At 40.2% G+C, this 16732-nt stretch overlaps 1 protein-coding gene across 1 annotated transcript in view; it reads left to right on the top strand.

Moving 5' to 3' along the window:
- Positions 1–16732, top strand: part of CSMD1 (CUB and Sushi multiple domains 1) — a 2063616-nt gene that overhangs the window by 981187 nt on the left and 1065697 nt on the right. The gene's annotated exons all lie outside the window — the stretch shown is intronic.

Raw genomic sequence — 16732 nt, 5'->3', positions numbered from 1 at the left:
GAACACTTTGAAACTGCTCCAGTTATCTGTTTTAGATCTTGAAATACGACTAAACAAGAATAGGTATGTTGAAACTCAGGTAGACACAGAGGAAATGTTGGCCATTTATGAGTAGGAAGAGGGGAATATGGAATGAGTGATTGTGAACATGTTGACAGGTTGCAGTTTGCATTTCAGTACGAAGGCTAATGGACAAACATGTCAAACAGGAAACATTGTAAATATGACCACATGTTTTAAACCGATTATTGGAATTGAACTGAATTGTACTTTGTTTTCCAAATCACAAGGGTCAATCCAGAGGATTCCTATTCATGGAGAAGTCCTTTCCTGATTGATTTTATTGTGCTTGTGTTAAATGTTATTCCAAATAGGAGGGAGGAAGAAACCAAACAAATTCTACCTAGATTGTCTTTGTTTTCTATTTTATTCATGCTGAACAACACTTTTAGATTAGCCAGGACCCATCTGCTTAATGTATGTTGTACAATTTTAACTTTAAGCACTCAGGAATTTGTTTACATTATTACCTATCTCACTATGTCTAACATTAGAGTTCATGGAAACAAAAGCTGAGCCGAGAACTGGATAACAGTTCTACCACAGGTTCTGCCAAAAGCAATCCTTATGACTTCAGACAAGTCGATTTTTAAAAAGAGAGGATGTTCTAAAAAAAAAAAAAATCTAAAAATGAATTTATTAAGCATCTCTTTAGTGCATATTCTCTGCTAATCATTTAAAGATGTTGAAGTGATCTAACCTCTTCCTAGCTTTAAAATTATTGTGGTTTTCAGAAAATAATTGAAGTATAAAATATAGAGGGACTGATTCTCAGAACTTACATGCTTAATGTTAAAGGTCTTATTTTTAGGACAGTCCAGAGGTATTGGGCATTGACTGTACGACTTGCTGGTAAGATGTCAGGTTGGGAGAGAGGTAGAAGCAAGTGAGGCCGATTTGTTAGTGATTCTAGAACCTATGATCAGTGGAAGCATTTGCCAAACAAACTTAGTTTATGTCAGAAAGTACAGATCATGAGTGTGATGAGAAGCGTGTTCTGAAAAGTTGATGGGACCACTGTAGCACTTTATGGCAACAATTGATCATCCTTGTCATAGGGAGAATATCAGCACAGCTAGCCAGAGAGACTACCACTATCTTCTTGGTGCCTGGATCCAGGCGGGAAGACATCTTCTACATCACTGGAATCTCTCTAGGTATTTGCTAGGGAAGTTGGGGGGAAAGTTCATAGTGGGAACTATGACCCTGTGTGCCTTCATGTCTAATAAACTCTTTTGCCTGTTAGCTTAGCTGCTCTCTTCAAATAGCCATGATTAGCCTGGGATAGGGTTGTATTCATACTTGTATTCTTAGGATGACTTATATTGTCCTGTTTGCTTGGTGCAAAAGCCCTGTGGGGTCATTATTCTTACTATTATCTACTATTATCCCTTTATCTATTATTTTAGATTTAAAAATAAAACTGAGATGTGCAGATGACAAGAGATGGCAAAGCTGATGGAGCCCTTGGCAGAGCTCAGGTTCAAGGTCTCTGACTCCAGGGCATTTTCTTCTCTCTCTGTATAGCCCCCCAATCAGTGTAGTCCAGGTCTGAGCTTCAATGCCCTGTCAGAGAAGTACAGTTTCTCTGTTTCAGGACTACAGGCTGGATCATAAAGCCTTGAACAGGTAACTGTCGGGGTGGAGATGGAAAAGCAATTTAGCATATGTGCTGGGTCAGCAGAGTGTTTTGTGTGTATGTGTAACATTTAATGTTTATCATAATGGTCAAAAGAAGTATCTTGACGCAGCCATAAGGACTACATTTAAGTGGAACTCTCAGCTTTCAATGACTCTTCAGTGGAGGCTGAAAAGCAAAAGATGGTTCTCCTAAATAACTATGGAAACCTACAGGAGCACATTTAAAACATAAAACAGAATAATTTGAAGTACCCTTTTAAGGCCTATACAAATGCATAATATGATTTATCTTAAAAAGAGTATTATTTTAGAGTAATTTTAAAGTGACAGTCTGTGAAATATTTAATGACTCAAATTGGTATAGTTAAAAGGTTTCCCCATTCCTGAATTGCATGGACAGGGACGAGGAGCATTGTGGGTGCTGTGACCCCTTCCCAAGCACAAGATCATTCCACAGAGCCAGGAGGGTGGTGCAAGTGACTGTGAGTGGAGTGAGGGCAGATACACATGTGATTTTCCAATAATCTATTTTTTAAAAAGGACATATAAGCAAGGGCACTCTAAGAAGAAGCTACTTGGAAAATTGTTAAGAACAATAATAGGATTAGCCTTATTTTCATTTAATTTGGAGTGAAATTACCCACTCAGCTATGTTTTAAGTCAAGGTTGCCATGGCAGCGGCGGAGGCAGTCTAAATATAGGGGATGATGTCATGTGCCAAAATTATCTGTATATTAAGCATACGGTGGGTTAGTAATTTAAGCCTCATAGGCTATATGTACATTAGATGAAACTGACTTTTTTTTTTGCTAGTCAGATTCTAATTTTATGCAGGTTGGCCTCCTATCAGTCCCTTACTTTAATAGAGAGTTGCCTTTTCTAGTTCACTTTATAGCATGGTCTAGTCATTCATTTTCTTGCAACTAGAAAGGAAATGTGTAGTGGTGAAGCTAGCCAAGTGTTCTTTTTTTTTTTTTTTCTGAAGAGATTTGATGGTGTAGCCTATAACTTGTACTTCTAATAATATCAAGAAGAAAGAAAATTAATTTCATTTCTGAGTTCTCCCTCTATGGTTTCTAAATTAAGACATGATGGTTAACGGGATTAAGATTGTAGAATCTTGGCTGGGAACACTGAGGGAGCATTTACTCTCTTTAAAATATGAACTTATAAAACAAAAGAACCAGGCTTCCATCCCCTTCTATGACAGGGAGTGTGTAGAGGATAGAGAAGGTAAGGAAAAAGAAAATAAAAATAAATGCATTGAAAATGTGTCCCAACACAAATTCCAATGCATCGATTTCTTAACTTCCATGACTGAGCCTCAGCTCCCCGAGACAGAGCCTGGAAGCCTCAGTGTCCCTTCCCAAGCTGTTCACAGGTACCCAGTTGGCCCCATCCTGGCTTCCTCCCTGCCAGGAACACCCATCCCTTTCCAGTTTGCCCCTGTGAACACATTCCTGTCTTTATGTTACTGTGCGTTTGCATCCCTGGTGCATTTGTTCAGCCGCACGCCTCCACGTGGAAATCTCCCACTGCCCATCTATTGTCAATCCCATTTTCATAATGCTTAGAGGGGCATGCAGAGTACCTGGAAGAACACTACAGAAATAATGCAAGTGAAACAAACAGGTTGCGTGATCTCCCTCCCTGGAAAACATCAGCCATAATAAATGCAAGAACATTTCTTCCACTTTGGATTAGGGCTGCCTTATGACTGCAAGAGAAATATGTTACTTTATGATTTTTTAAGGTGTAAGCTCTATTTTTCATGAACCAGCATAACTTGACCCTTTTGCCTACCTGGAGTAGGCAAGTTTACAAGGGAAACTCTGGGGTGACAGTTTTGTAACCTTAGTTTATTTTGTTCCCGTTAAACCAGCACAATTTTACTATTAAATCAATCTAATCGGTGATTGGCTGAAGTTCAAACAAAACTTCAGAGAAATGGGGAAAGCTGAGTGAGTTTCAAAGAACCCTTGAAGGGTCAATTAACGCCTCCAGTGTTTACCCAACTTGTCACTTAATTGATAATTGACTTGGTGTCTATTTAATTTCTAACCAGGGAGAATTATAGAGGAACATGCTGAGTAACAGACTCCCTGAAATCAATCCTTCTCTCACCTGCCCCAAAATTAAAGGAAGGAGGCATCATCTTCTCCCTCCTCATATTATTATTATTTTGAATTCATTTTACAGAAAATTTGCAGAACTAACACAGAGAGTTGCTGTATATCCTAAACCTAGCTTCCCTCATGTGAACATCTTACATAACCATAGTGTAATTATTGGCACCAAGAAATTCATGAAGCAACAGTGCTGCTAACTCACTTTCAGACTCTGTTTGATTTCCTCTGACTGTTCTACTGATGTCTTTTCTGGTCCAGGGCTCCAGCCAGGGACCCACAGAGCATTTGGTTTTGCCTCCTTGGCCCCGTCCAACTGTGGCTGTTTCCATCTTTCTTTGTTTCTATGAACTTGAGCTATCCTATGTTAAAAATTCAATCTTTTGGGAGAAAAATGGTTTTGGAAAAGAAATGACATCATTTATGAATATGGAGGAGACCACGCAGCAATGCTCCAGTGCCACCAATTGAAATGGGTGATTTGTTTTTTTGTGTTTTCCTTTATAATTTTTTAATGTTAATACCAGGTCTCCTTCTGTCATCCAGTCTGGAGTACAGTGGTGCTGTCATAGCTCACTGTAGCCTCAAACTCCTGGACTCAACCCATCCTTCCACCTTAGCCTCCCTCGTATCTGGGAGTACAGGTACAGAACCCTGGCTAATTTTTTTTTTAATTTTTTCTAGACACAGGGAGTTGCTATGTTGCCCAAGCTGGTCTCAAAATCCTGGACTCAAGGAATCCTGCTGCCTTGGCCTCCCAAAGTGTGGGATTACAGGCATGAGTCATGACAGCCAGTCCCATATTTTCTATCTTAAATTGGGATTCAGTAATTTTATTTCACAAACCTGTTGTAAGCTATGCACCTCAACACTTTTTTTTTGTTTTAACTTCAGCCAATCGCTGATCAGATTGATTTAATAGTAAAATTGTGCTGGTTTAATGGGAACAAAATAAACTAAGATTACAAAACTGTCACCCCAGAGTTTCCCTTGTAAACTTGCCTACTCCAGGTAGGCAAAAGGGTCAAGTTATGCTGGTTCATGAAAAATAGAGCTTAGAAGTGTTGTTTTTTTAGAAGTGTTTAGTACAGCATAAACAGGAAATAAATATGAATATGAATATATTTATATATAACAATAAAAATATATATAACATACGTACATACGCACACGTATATATACACACATTTCTCCTTTTCTTGAACCTCTACATACCAGCTGCAGGTCTAAGGATATAATTAACATGATATTGTAGCTCTATTCATAAACCCCTCTTTTAATGAAAATGCCATTTCTATGTTTTTTCAATAGTGTCTTTTTTTGTAAAAAAATTTGCTATTAATAATCACTGAATGTTTGTTATATAACAAGAAAATATAAACAATAGTTGCTACTGCTACTTGGAGATGCTACTATTCCCATTTTATAGATGAGAAAAATAGGCTTCAAAGTAGTTAAATGTTCAACCATCCAGCAAGCAAAGAGGCAGGGTGGAGACTTGAAGAGAGACAGTCCCGAGGTATATTTCCTCCTCTTTTTAAAAAAGTTGAGACCACATTTTGTTGCTAACCTCACAACAGGAAGATGAAAGCAGTGTGTGGGCACTCCACTCTCATCCTAGAATTTCTTCAGCAGCCTTCTGCCTTAGTGCATACAAAGAAAGTGCCCTGCCACTTCTAATTTCTACTCAGCTCTGTTACTGTGTGGTGGAGTCACCACCAGCTACTCTTACATGTTCCTTTCCAGCGTTATTAACTAGACAGTAATGTAATCATCTTAGCATACTTGCATGTTGAGTATATTTCGGAGTATAACGTAATGATAGATATTATCAGGCTTCTAAGAGGACACATGAATGACAGGCTGATGTTACCATGAAGCTGTCACATAAAGATGTGACTAATCAGGGTTGTATATGCAATCGTGACCCACTGAAGTCTTAGGTAGGTGGAGAAAACTGGCCACCCCAGACTACCCCACAACCTAGGTACCTCCACCCTGAGACTCAAATAGGCAAATAATGCAAACTTTTTTCAATACCAGCTAATTCTACTGTACGGAGAATTTCTAACTTGATTGGTGGCTTTCTTTCACATGCCTTATCCTGGATATTTTTGTTTTCACCTGGGTGGATTAGGCACCCTCTCCACAATGTCTACTGTGGGGCCAATTTCCAGTCTTTACCTTTTCTCTCGGCTGGTAGCCAGGGATGAAGCCATTGGGCAGCGAAAGAATTTCTGGGAAAGATGCTGTAGCCCCACAAGTGGAGTGAAGGAGGCAGGCTGTGTTTTAGAGGTTTTGGTCAGGTGTGGTTTTGCAAGACACATTTTCTCTCCTGTCCTTCTGAAAAGCATCATCTCTAGCAGGCACTGAAGGAAGGGTCTTTCATGTCAGAATGAACCTTCAGGAGCAAAGAAGGTGGCTCTCCATGAAGGGGCAGCTGCACTCTCTGATTGACTACCAGGAGCGTATACCCTAGGAATTATTTCCTGCCTTCCCCTGTCCTTCCTCGTGAAAGGGATGGACTCACCAGCAGGTGCCCCTGCAACTCTGAGAAGCCATCGACTATCTTATTGCCTAGAATTAAGCCTGAATTTCAGATTTCTTCACAAATTCTAGAAACAGCATTCTAGAGCAATCCTTTAATTTAGGTTAATAAATACCAGAGTTTCAATAAAGTTAAAAAACTATTTTGAAGAATACATATTTGAAATATGGGACATTTTTCTACTTTATTAAATGGTGGTAGCTATGGATAAAATGTAATATTTTACCCTAAGATTCCATAAAATTGTCCAGACTGAGGAGTAACAGAGAAAAAGAAAACATCCCTGGTCTCTAAAGATGGGACCAATAGGAAAAATAGTTATCCCAGGAGAGAATTCCCAGTCTCCATCCTTACCATTCTTAGGGCAGAGATGAGCTCTACAGCTCCGGTGTAATATTTCTCTCATGTCAGATTTCTCCAAATTAACCTCATTCTATTGAAAAATATATTTCCTATAAATTATTTAAGCTGTAGGCAATGAAAAAAAACTCTTTTATGGATTAAAATTTATTTCACCAACTATGAAATACCTGTTTTTTGTAATCACACTTCCTTCTTTTTGCATGTGGCCCTTAATCCTGGAAACAATAAAAAAGTAAAACTAAATTAACACTGTTAAATAAATTTCTCATTTAAAAACACTCTGCCTTCTAAAGGGCCATTGTGCCCACTCCATTTTAGTCATTCTCAAATAATGCTGCTTAACTCTCATTTATTCCTCAAATCAGCCAACTGGCACATCCTCGTGTTCCAATTGTACATTTTGATATCTTCATTTAGAGTTTCTCTCGAAGCCATGAATATCTAATTTTTCTCTTTCTTCTGAAAGTTTGAACAATTTCATGGAGGACTGGTTAGGAGAATAAGGTAATTTTGTGCAATCCAATACTCCTCCAAAAAAATGTGACATTTTATTGCTTGGGTTCCTTCCTGTTGGCACATGCTATCCAAGCTTAATACATCCTTTAAATGAGTAGTGGCCTAGAACATTAATGTTTCCCACCTTTGACTTTAATAAATACAAATATCTAAGTTCTTCTGATTCGAATCTCTTTAGAGAATCACTATCATTTCTTAATAAACATATACATCATAAAGGCTTTGATTTTTTTTGCATTATAAATTTAAAATTGATGGCACCTGAGAAATCTCTTAATGCAATCCCTTTATTGTTTGGGGAGAAAAGAACTGCATCATAAATAGGTCATGTCCTTTATCCTACCTTGAGGAGCGCTATTAGTTGGCTAGAGGAGAATCCAGGTTTTCTGTCTCTGTTACCACAACTGGTTCCAGCATGCTAAGAAGCCACTCTTACCTAGCTTGGAGAGTGATGGGCAATGCCCTGTTTCGTTTTTTCATTACCTTTCCATGACCAGGCCATAGAAGCTTAGTTGCTAAGCCAAGATGACTGATTCAGACCTTGGTTTGAATGAGACTTGGGCTCTAGTCTTGGTTTTATGACTTCTGAGCTTGATGACCCGCAGCAGGTTTGCTCTGGAAGTCCCAGATCGCTGTCTGTAAAATGGAAATGATTGCCACATTCCTCAGAGAGCTGCTAATTAGAGCAAATGAGCAGACGCTTGGAAAACCCTTAGCGCAATGCCCGCCCCACACAGCAATTTCTATAACTAGCTGCACGTTTACTGCTGTAAGAAACAGTGCCATAGAGAGTTCACATTTCTGCCCTACAATGGAAAGAAAAAAAAAAAAACCTTTTGAAATAGAATGTGTTTTGAAAAATGGTTTTAACCTGTATCTAGTTCTAAAAGTCTATGTTCAGCAAAAACCTTCAAATTTTTTGAGTTATAAAAACTGTTAACTTCTCCACTCAACTTTTAAAAGATTGATCTTACTTTGGTTATGAATTGTGTGACAATAACAACAGTAATAATATCACTTTAAAAGAAAAATTAAGGCCTAAATGATGACCCTTCCTTGTTGTTTGGAAATATAATTGACCGTAGTCAGCATTGTTTAACATTCAGGGCTGTTTTTGTATATGCCCGTCAACTTTGTGAATGAAAATCAAAATGCTATCTCGGTTTAGATCCTGTATATCACTTAGTAAAAATGAAATGTGATAACAGTGGAATTTTGACTGAAGTATATATTTATCTATTAAACGTTCCTCTCCGGCTTTCATGTGCACAGGACTCACTGGAGATATTTTCAAAATGCAGACTGATCTAGCAGTTCTGGAGTGAGTCCAGAGATTCTCTGTTTCTGACAATTGTTCAGCTCTGGTTGGTGCTGCTGTTCCGTGCTGCAGAGCCTGAGTTGTGAAAGGCTAGGGTGTTTGTGAGTGGCGTACATGTTTGACAAACACAAACCTAAAACCATAACTAATTATCATTCATGATAATTTCAGGTTTTCCTCCAAACTGAAAAACATTGCAGTAGTTATGCTATTTCGGAATTTGATGCAAGCTCTTTTGTCTTTGTTGAACTGCTGTGTGATGTTTATAATGGGCTGCTGGGACAAGATGGAGATGATCCAGAAAGCCGAGGTTTAATATTGAGTTTCAGATTTAGGTTTCACCGACTCACCAGGGTCTTACTGCTTAGAGACTCTGATTTAGTTTTCTGAACCAGCCCAACTGCCCAGCAGATTACTATGAATAAGAGGTGACATCAAAAGGGTATACAAAAAATCACAACATTTCAACAGCTTCCCTATGTTTTTAGGCACAGTAGTGTTTCCAAATCTATTAATAGCTGTGTGTTGAAAGTAAAATCATTTTGAGCTCTTTTCAAGAACATTGAGTTAAAAAGTTGAGCAGTTTCCTTTGTTGTGGATTTCTCAGTCTTTTGATGTCAGAACATTCAGTGTGACTCTCAGAGATCAGGTAGAAGATGTTGCAATGTGCCAAACAGATTGGACCCAAAACCATTTCTTTTTGGCAGGCTGTCAATTAACATCTGGAACTATGGGTTTGGATAAGGCTATGCTTCTTGACATGGTGCAGAGACTGCTCTGGCCTGAGTCCTGTCAATATTTACATTCCATTTTGCGCTTTACGCTGCTAGTGACCTCGTTCCAACTCGCAGTTTCCTGTTTTCAATCCATTTTCTCTGTCTGGGAACTCTCTCTTCTGCTTTATCAGCAAAGCCCTATTCATCCTTCAGAGTTCTCAAAAGAGAATTGGCCTTAGAGTGAGAAGAACGAGGAATTAAAAATGATGTTCCTCCCCTTCGTAGCTGCACCATTTGGGCTAGAGTCTGACTCCCAGAGTTTTGGTTTCCTGACTATAAAAAGGAGATTAAAGATACTTATCTTGCTGGGTGAATATGAAAGGAAAAGTCAGAAACCTACCACTGTACCAGGAACGGAGACAGACAACCCCTGTATCCATTAGTCATTATCATGCCATGTGTGATAAACAACAAATCAGCAATGCAGGTGCAAAGATGCTGTGGGTATTTGGAGGAGAAAGAAAGCACTGCTCAGTGAGGTCATCACAGAACATGTTATAGAAACACTGGGCTTTGCATAGCCTCTGAGCATGTGAAGCATGTACACAGGAAGAGTGTGTGGTGCTGTTGTGGGCACGGTATGTGTAAAGTAAGAAGTGCGTATACTGGATTGCTTTCTCCCGTAGAACCCGGATAGACGCTGTGTGCATAAACACATTCCAGTAAGATGCGAGAAAGCAATCCAATGTTTTCACAAAATGATAGAAATCACTTTAACATTTTGGATGGATGTGGTGGTTCATGTCTGTAACCCCAGCACTTTGGGAGGCCGAGGCAGGTGGATTATTTGATGTCAGGAGTTCAAGAGCAGCCTGAACAGCATGGTGAAATGCCCTATATATTAAAAATACAAAAAATTAGCTGGGCATGGTGGTGTGCACCTGCAATCCCAGCTACTCAGGAGGCTGAAGCAGGAGAATTGCTTGAACCTGGGAGAAAGAGATTGTAGTGAGCTGAGATTGGGTCACTGCATTCCAGCCTGGGCAACAGGGTGAGACTCCATCCAAAGAAAAAAAAAGAAATCACTTAAACATTTTAAAAGCAGGCCCTTGAGCGAAACTCAAACGTATTACATTTTCCATGGTAAAATGCTTGTAAAATGTTCACTCTGTCCCTCATATCTCATGGCATAAGGAAAGCAGTGCTTTAGGAAAATTACGATTTAGGTATGTTGCATGGCTTGGGAAAAAATAAATAATGAGAAAGTTGAAAGAATAAGACACTTATAATTTATAAGGGTCTGCTCATCATTGGTGTAGAAGAAGAAAGGAGAAGGATCTTGCTTTTGGTAGCCAGCGAAGTCAGTTGCTTGGCTTTGCACATGGCTATACCATGATATTTCAAATTTCACCTTGAACTGGAAACGCGTTCAACACTGAAATGTCCAGGGCCTGTGGCTAGGAAGGTTGGCTGGGGGTGTGTCAGTGCTCAGGGATCTACATTTCAATGAACACCGTGGAAGAGTTTTCACTGAGCTTTTAGAAACATAGGGAAGGATTGTAGAGAGAATGTTGATGACCTCAGCCAGGCGAGGGAAGTTATAAAGCTCTTCCTCCATCTGGTGTCTTTGCACCGTCACAGGCCCAGGGGCAGTTTAAAATAAAAGGGGTAATAAATTCAGGAAAAAAATAAAATAAAAATAAAATAAAATAAAATAAAAGGGGTCTTTGGAGAGATTTTAAGATGGTGCCTTCAAATGACCTGAGAAATCCTGTTCATCTGAACTTGTAGCTCCCAGATACGAGATCCTTGATTTTTGGATGGGGTCTTCATATAATGAAGAGGAAAAGACAGGGCTTTGAGATAGCAAAGAGAAGCAGGGGAGTGGGTGGGGCCTGGCTTAACTGGGGGTCAGAGGATAGCCAGGGAAACTTTTAGGCTAGAATTAGAAAAAAAAAAAAATGAGTTATGCAAAATGGTTTGAAATGTTCAAAGCAAGAGTGCACGATGACTTCGGAAGAAAAATTATCTGATACTCAGACAGACCTAGGGTACAGTCTCAGCACTGAAGAATGCTGTCTCACTCAGTCCAACCTGGGCGACAGGGTGACACTCCATCTCAAAAACAAAACAAACAAAAGAACAACAAAAAAAGAAATCACTTTGACATTTTAAAGGCCGGCCTTTAAATCAAACTTCTTGAATCAAGTTGCTACTTGATTCTTGGAGGCTGTAATGAGAATTCTAGTGTCAACCTAGCAAGCTTCTGTTAGTGCAACAGTTCTGCTGTGCAGGGATCTTCCCCTACTGCCACCTCTTCAAATAAAGTGAAACTGTTATTATTCCATAGTAGAGCAATTCAGGAAGTAAAATGATGTGTTCGTTGTATCTAGCTCTTGAAACATTTGGGATGGAGACTTTTGAGCAGTGATTATATTCTAAAGTGTGTGAGTGTGCACGCCCTTGTGTGTTTGTATGTGTGTGTGCATAAGACTAGACAAGAGGGTAGACGTGCATTCATTTACTTTCTATTAAAAAAAGGAAAACAAAAGAATGCAATCTGGAACCCTAATAAACGAAAACACATATGCCTGCTTTAAAAATAATTTATTCTCTGCAAATGTGCTTTGTACATGATGTGGGAATTTTGTAAAGCATGCAATGGGACTTGAATTTATAACCCATCAGTGCTTCTTAGATACCTTCTAATTTACCACAAACTGTGAGAAGGGACAAGGAAGGCTCAGCTGGCATCCATCACACCCTCTCCTGAAGTACAAGATGTATGGTGTAATTTTTCATGACAAGTCCCCCCTAAGTAACATAAAAGTCACAGTGTTTTTGAAAGCTAAGAACATGAGCACAGTAATCAAAATGTGGTCAGAGCCACCCTATGAGATCCGTGATTTTCCCCATATCGGAATAATCCATCTTTCCCAAGTCTTCACCAAATTCCAATGTGTTATTTTTAAAGGGTTATAATGAACTACAATGAAGCTTGAAATAAAGTATTCATTTTCTGGACATGGATTCAAACTTTCTCTTCATTTCTGGCTTTCTTCTTGCTCCTCTTTCTCTTCTGTTCCCTCTAGTTTTTTGTGTGTATGATCTCCCTTTACACACAGACACACACACACACACACGCACAAATACATACAAATATACATATATATGATATATACACTGAATCCTGAATCAATAAATCATTCTGTTTTCATAAAACACAAGTAATAAGCCTTGGCATTTTGTTCAAATGAAACCCCAAGCTGTATTTTTTCTTACTTGAATTGAAGAATCCAAATATTGTACTTGGCTATATATATATTTTTTAATATACCTAGATGAAAAATCCAAATAGTGTACTTATTAGTGCTGGATTCAAAATGAGCTAGTCATTATTTAATGCCACTTTACATTATAGAAACATATATCAATGTGTCTCTTTGTTTAGGTTTGTTATGCTAGAACCAAAAGTACTTACCACTTTAGAATTGAAAAGTCTAAGTAGGAAAACAGAGACTCATCATCTGTCCTCAGCATTTTCTTTTTGCAATGGATCGAAATTTGGCTCAGTAAACTCTGTGCATGTATGACATTTTATTGGGGACATCAATGTGACATTTGAAGTTGAGCTTGCCACTGGCTTTGCAGGACGGCTTCACTGTGCAGGTGGCGGGGTGCAAGTGCAGTCTGAGAGGTTCCTGACCTGAATTTTCTGTGATGTGCTCTAGAGCTGCAATTGACAGCCCCATCAGATGTGCGGTGTGCTCTAGAGCTGCAATTGACAGCCCCATCAGATCTGCCATGTGCTCTAGAGCTGCAATTGACAGCCCCATCAGATGTGCCGTGTGCTCTAGAGCTGCAATTGACAGCCCCATCAGATGTGCCGTGTGCTCTAGAGCTGCAATTGACAGCCCCATCAGATCTGCCATGTGCTCTAGAGCTGCAATTGACAGCCCCATCAGATGTGGCATGTGCTCTAGAGCTGCAATTGACAGCCCCATCAGATCTGCCGTGTGCTCTAGAGCTGCAATTGACAGCCCCATCAGATCTGCCGTGTGCTCTACAGCTGCAATTGACAGCCCCATCAGATGTGGCATGTGCTCTAGAGCTGCAATTGACAGCCCCATCAGATGTGCCGTGTGCTCTAGAGCTGCAATTGACAGCCCCATCAGATGTGCCATGTGCTCTAGAGCTGCAGTTGCCAGCCCCATCAGATGTGCGGTGTGCTCTAGAGCTGCAATTGACAGCCCCATCAGATCTGCCATGTGCTCTAGAGCTGCAATTGACAGCCCCGTCAGATGTGGCATGTGCTCTAGAGCTGCAGTTGCCAGCCCCATCAGATGCTACCAGACTAGGGGAACATCTCACCATAGTTAGCAATGGCCCCCAATCCATGGGATTGCAACTTGTCCTGAAAATACACTCCACATGATCTCTATCATGACACACGTGGACTATGTTTTGAAAAATATAGTTTGATATGAAAAAATAAAATAGAAACATTAAAAACAGAATTGGGGCTGTCCTTCACTATGGCGCTGGAATGGCATCCAAGGGCAGTTTCCTGTCCCAAGTCCTGTCAGTGTATTTTCCTGATAACTTGATATCTACCCTGGTGACTTACAGGTAATTTTAGATGTGGGAGGATGCGGCCGGGCGCGGTGGCTCACACCTGTAATCCCAGCACTTTGGGAGGCCGAGGCGGGCAGATCACGAGGTCAGGAGATCGAGACCATCCTGGGTAACACGGTGAAACCCCGTCTCTACTAAAAATACAAAAACATTAGTCAGGCATGGTAGCGGGCGCCTGTAGTCCCAGCTACTCGGGAGGCTGAGGCAGGAGAATGGCGTGAACCCAGGAGACCGAGCTTGCAGTGAACTGAGATCACACCCCTGCACTCCAGCCTGGGCGAGAGAGTGAGACTCCATCTCAAAAAAAAAAAAAAAAAAAGAAAAAGAAAAAGGAAAAAAGAAAGATGTGGGAGGATGCATAAAGATGTCTGAGGCCTTTTAAATCATTAGAGTCTCCTGGGGAAAAGAGCCAGCCAACTCGGATTGGGATCCCAGCCCCATGATTTATTCCTCTGTGCTGTCTTGGGCTACTAGCTCCGGGGCTAGTTTGTTTGTTTGTTTATTTTGTTTTTCATCTGCAAAGTGCATATAACAATATCTATTTTTCAGAGTTATTGTAAAGACAAGGGTAGGAAACGCTAATGGTTTAGCTTTGTCCTTGGTATACATAGAGCTGCAATGATGAAAGCGACCGTCGTGCTCCCCTCAGAATCCTCCAGCAGCTTCTTGCCCTCGTTCTGACCCTGTCCATTATCTGTGGGCAGCTCCTTCCACGTTAAGCTTCCTACAGATGCCGGATGCTTCCCTCTGCCTCCTGATCTTATGAGGCTTCCGGTCCACCACCCTGGTCTGAGATCTGCCCTATCTTTGCCCCACATAATTTAATGGCTTTTTTTTTTCTCTCAGCAGTACTTCATTATAGTAGTGAAATTCTAAATGACTATGCACATAATTCTAGTGCACATAATCCTAATGCACATAATTCTAAATAGTATGCACATAATTTATGATGCATTAGTTTTCTGATCCTTATGGAGTATATATTAATAGTAATCATGTGAGTTAAGATCTTTCTGTTAATTCCATGTCTTATTGTGCTTTCCGTATATTAGCTCATTTAATTTTACTAACAACCCTGGAGGTTTGTACAAGGATTATCCTCATTTTGCAGATGAGAATATTGAGGCAGAGAAGGATTATGTAATTTATGCGGTATCACACAACTCAGGAATGCAGACCAGGATTTAAATCCCAGCACTCTTAAGTTTTAGCTCAGATTGTAGTTAATTCTAACTAGTTTTTTTATTATTATTATTTTTGAGGTAGAATCTAGCTCTGTGACACAGGCTGGAGTGCAGTGGCGAGATCCCGGCTCACTGCAAGCTCCGCCTCCCGGGTTCGCGCCATTCTCCTGCCTCAACCACCCAAGTAGCTGAGACTACAGGCGCCCATCACCACGCCTGGCTAATTTTTTTGTATTTTTAGTAGAGACGGGGTTTCACCACGTTAGCCAGGATGGTCTCGATCTCCTGACCTCGTGATCCGCCCACCTCGGCCTCCCAAAATGCTGGGATTATAGGCAATTCTAACTGGTTCTGTATGACAGGAAACTTCACAGATAAAGCTGCATTATTCCCTGCAGCAAGTGCACACCTTCCTGCTGACTCACTGAGAAGTGAGTCTCTGCCAACTCCCTCTTCTCTTGACTTTGTGAAGCGCATGGCCTGTAGGACGGCAGGGTCTCCAAACATGTTTATTAAATGTAGGACTGAACAAATCAAATACAAAAGAGTCTTTCTTTAGGGCACAATTAATGTTAAAGAAGGAAACTATGACAAGAGACATAATTAAAAGACAACTCAAAGGGAACAATACTGCTCTAATTGATACAATTTAAAATAAAAATTATGAGTGATGTGATAGAACACGGTGTAGAGAAACTTTTTTATTTTTTTTTACTTTTTTTCTATAAGTTATTGGGGTACAGGTGGTATTTGGATACATGAGTAAGTTCTTTAGTGGTGATTTGTGAGATTCTGGTGCACCCATCACCTGAGCAGTATACACTGCACCATATATGTTGTCTTTTATCCCTCACCCCCCTTCCACTCTTCCCCCGAAGTCCCCAAAATCCACTGTTAACATTCTTATGCCTTTGTGTCCTCATAGCTTAGCTCCCACATATCAGTGAGTGCATACGATGTTTGGTTTTCTACGCCTGAGTTACTTCACTTAGAATAATTGCATGTCCTTCACTGAAGAAAACTATCGAGATACCCATTCTTGGAGTCTCTTGTACATGCAGCATAACTATCACTGTTTTCCATCTGGAGGACTCCTGACATTTCAGCATGCATTATGCAAATAGCAAGTCATTGGAAGGAACTACAAGTACGGGCGTTTTTGACTGTGGGACAAATCATGGTTACTACAAGATAGTTGAACCCTGAGGAACCTCTGGGTGTGGGTACAAAGGTGGGCCAAGGAGAGCAGGGCCCCTACTCTTTATGGGAAAACCACTGGGAATGGCAGGGATGTTTTAGAACAATTGTGAGTTTTAGCCTGAAAATAAAAACAGTCTCCACCTTCACTCCCAACTTGAAAGGATTTTCAAAGTAGCCCTACTGGGGGTGGGGACATTAGTGTTTGGCTAAGGGGTATGTATCCCCAGTCTAAGTGAGAATCTTGCCTGCAGCAGAAACGAAAATTCAGAAATTCAGAAGCTTGGGGGCTTTTTACTTCTTCTCACATCGTTCTTTTAAATTCTCCAGATTCTCAATAGGCAGAAACCCCTGTGTATTTTCATTCGATACAGAAAAGCCATAAGCAAAAAGTAAGACATCATTGGGCCATAAGAAACAAATTAACA

The sequence above is a fragment of the Pongo abelii genome, chromosome 7, assembly GCF_028885655.2.
Source record: "Pongo abelii isolate AG06213 chromosome 7, NHGRI_mPonAbe1-v2.0_pri, whole genome shotgun sequence".
In the NCBI taxonomy this organism is placed as follows: Eukaryota; Metazoa; Chordata; class Mammalia; order Primates; family Hominidae; genus Pongo; species Pongo abelii.
This window is presented reverse-complemented; position numbering and strand designations above follow the sequence as displayed.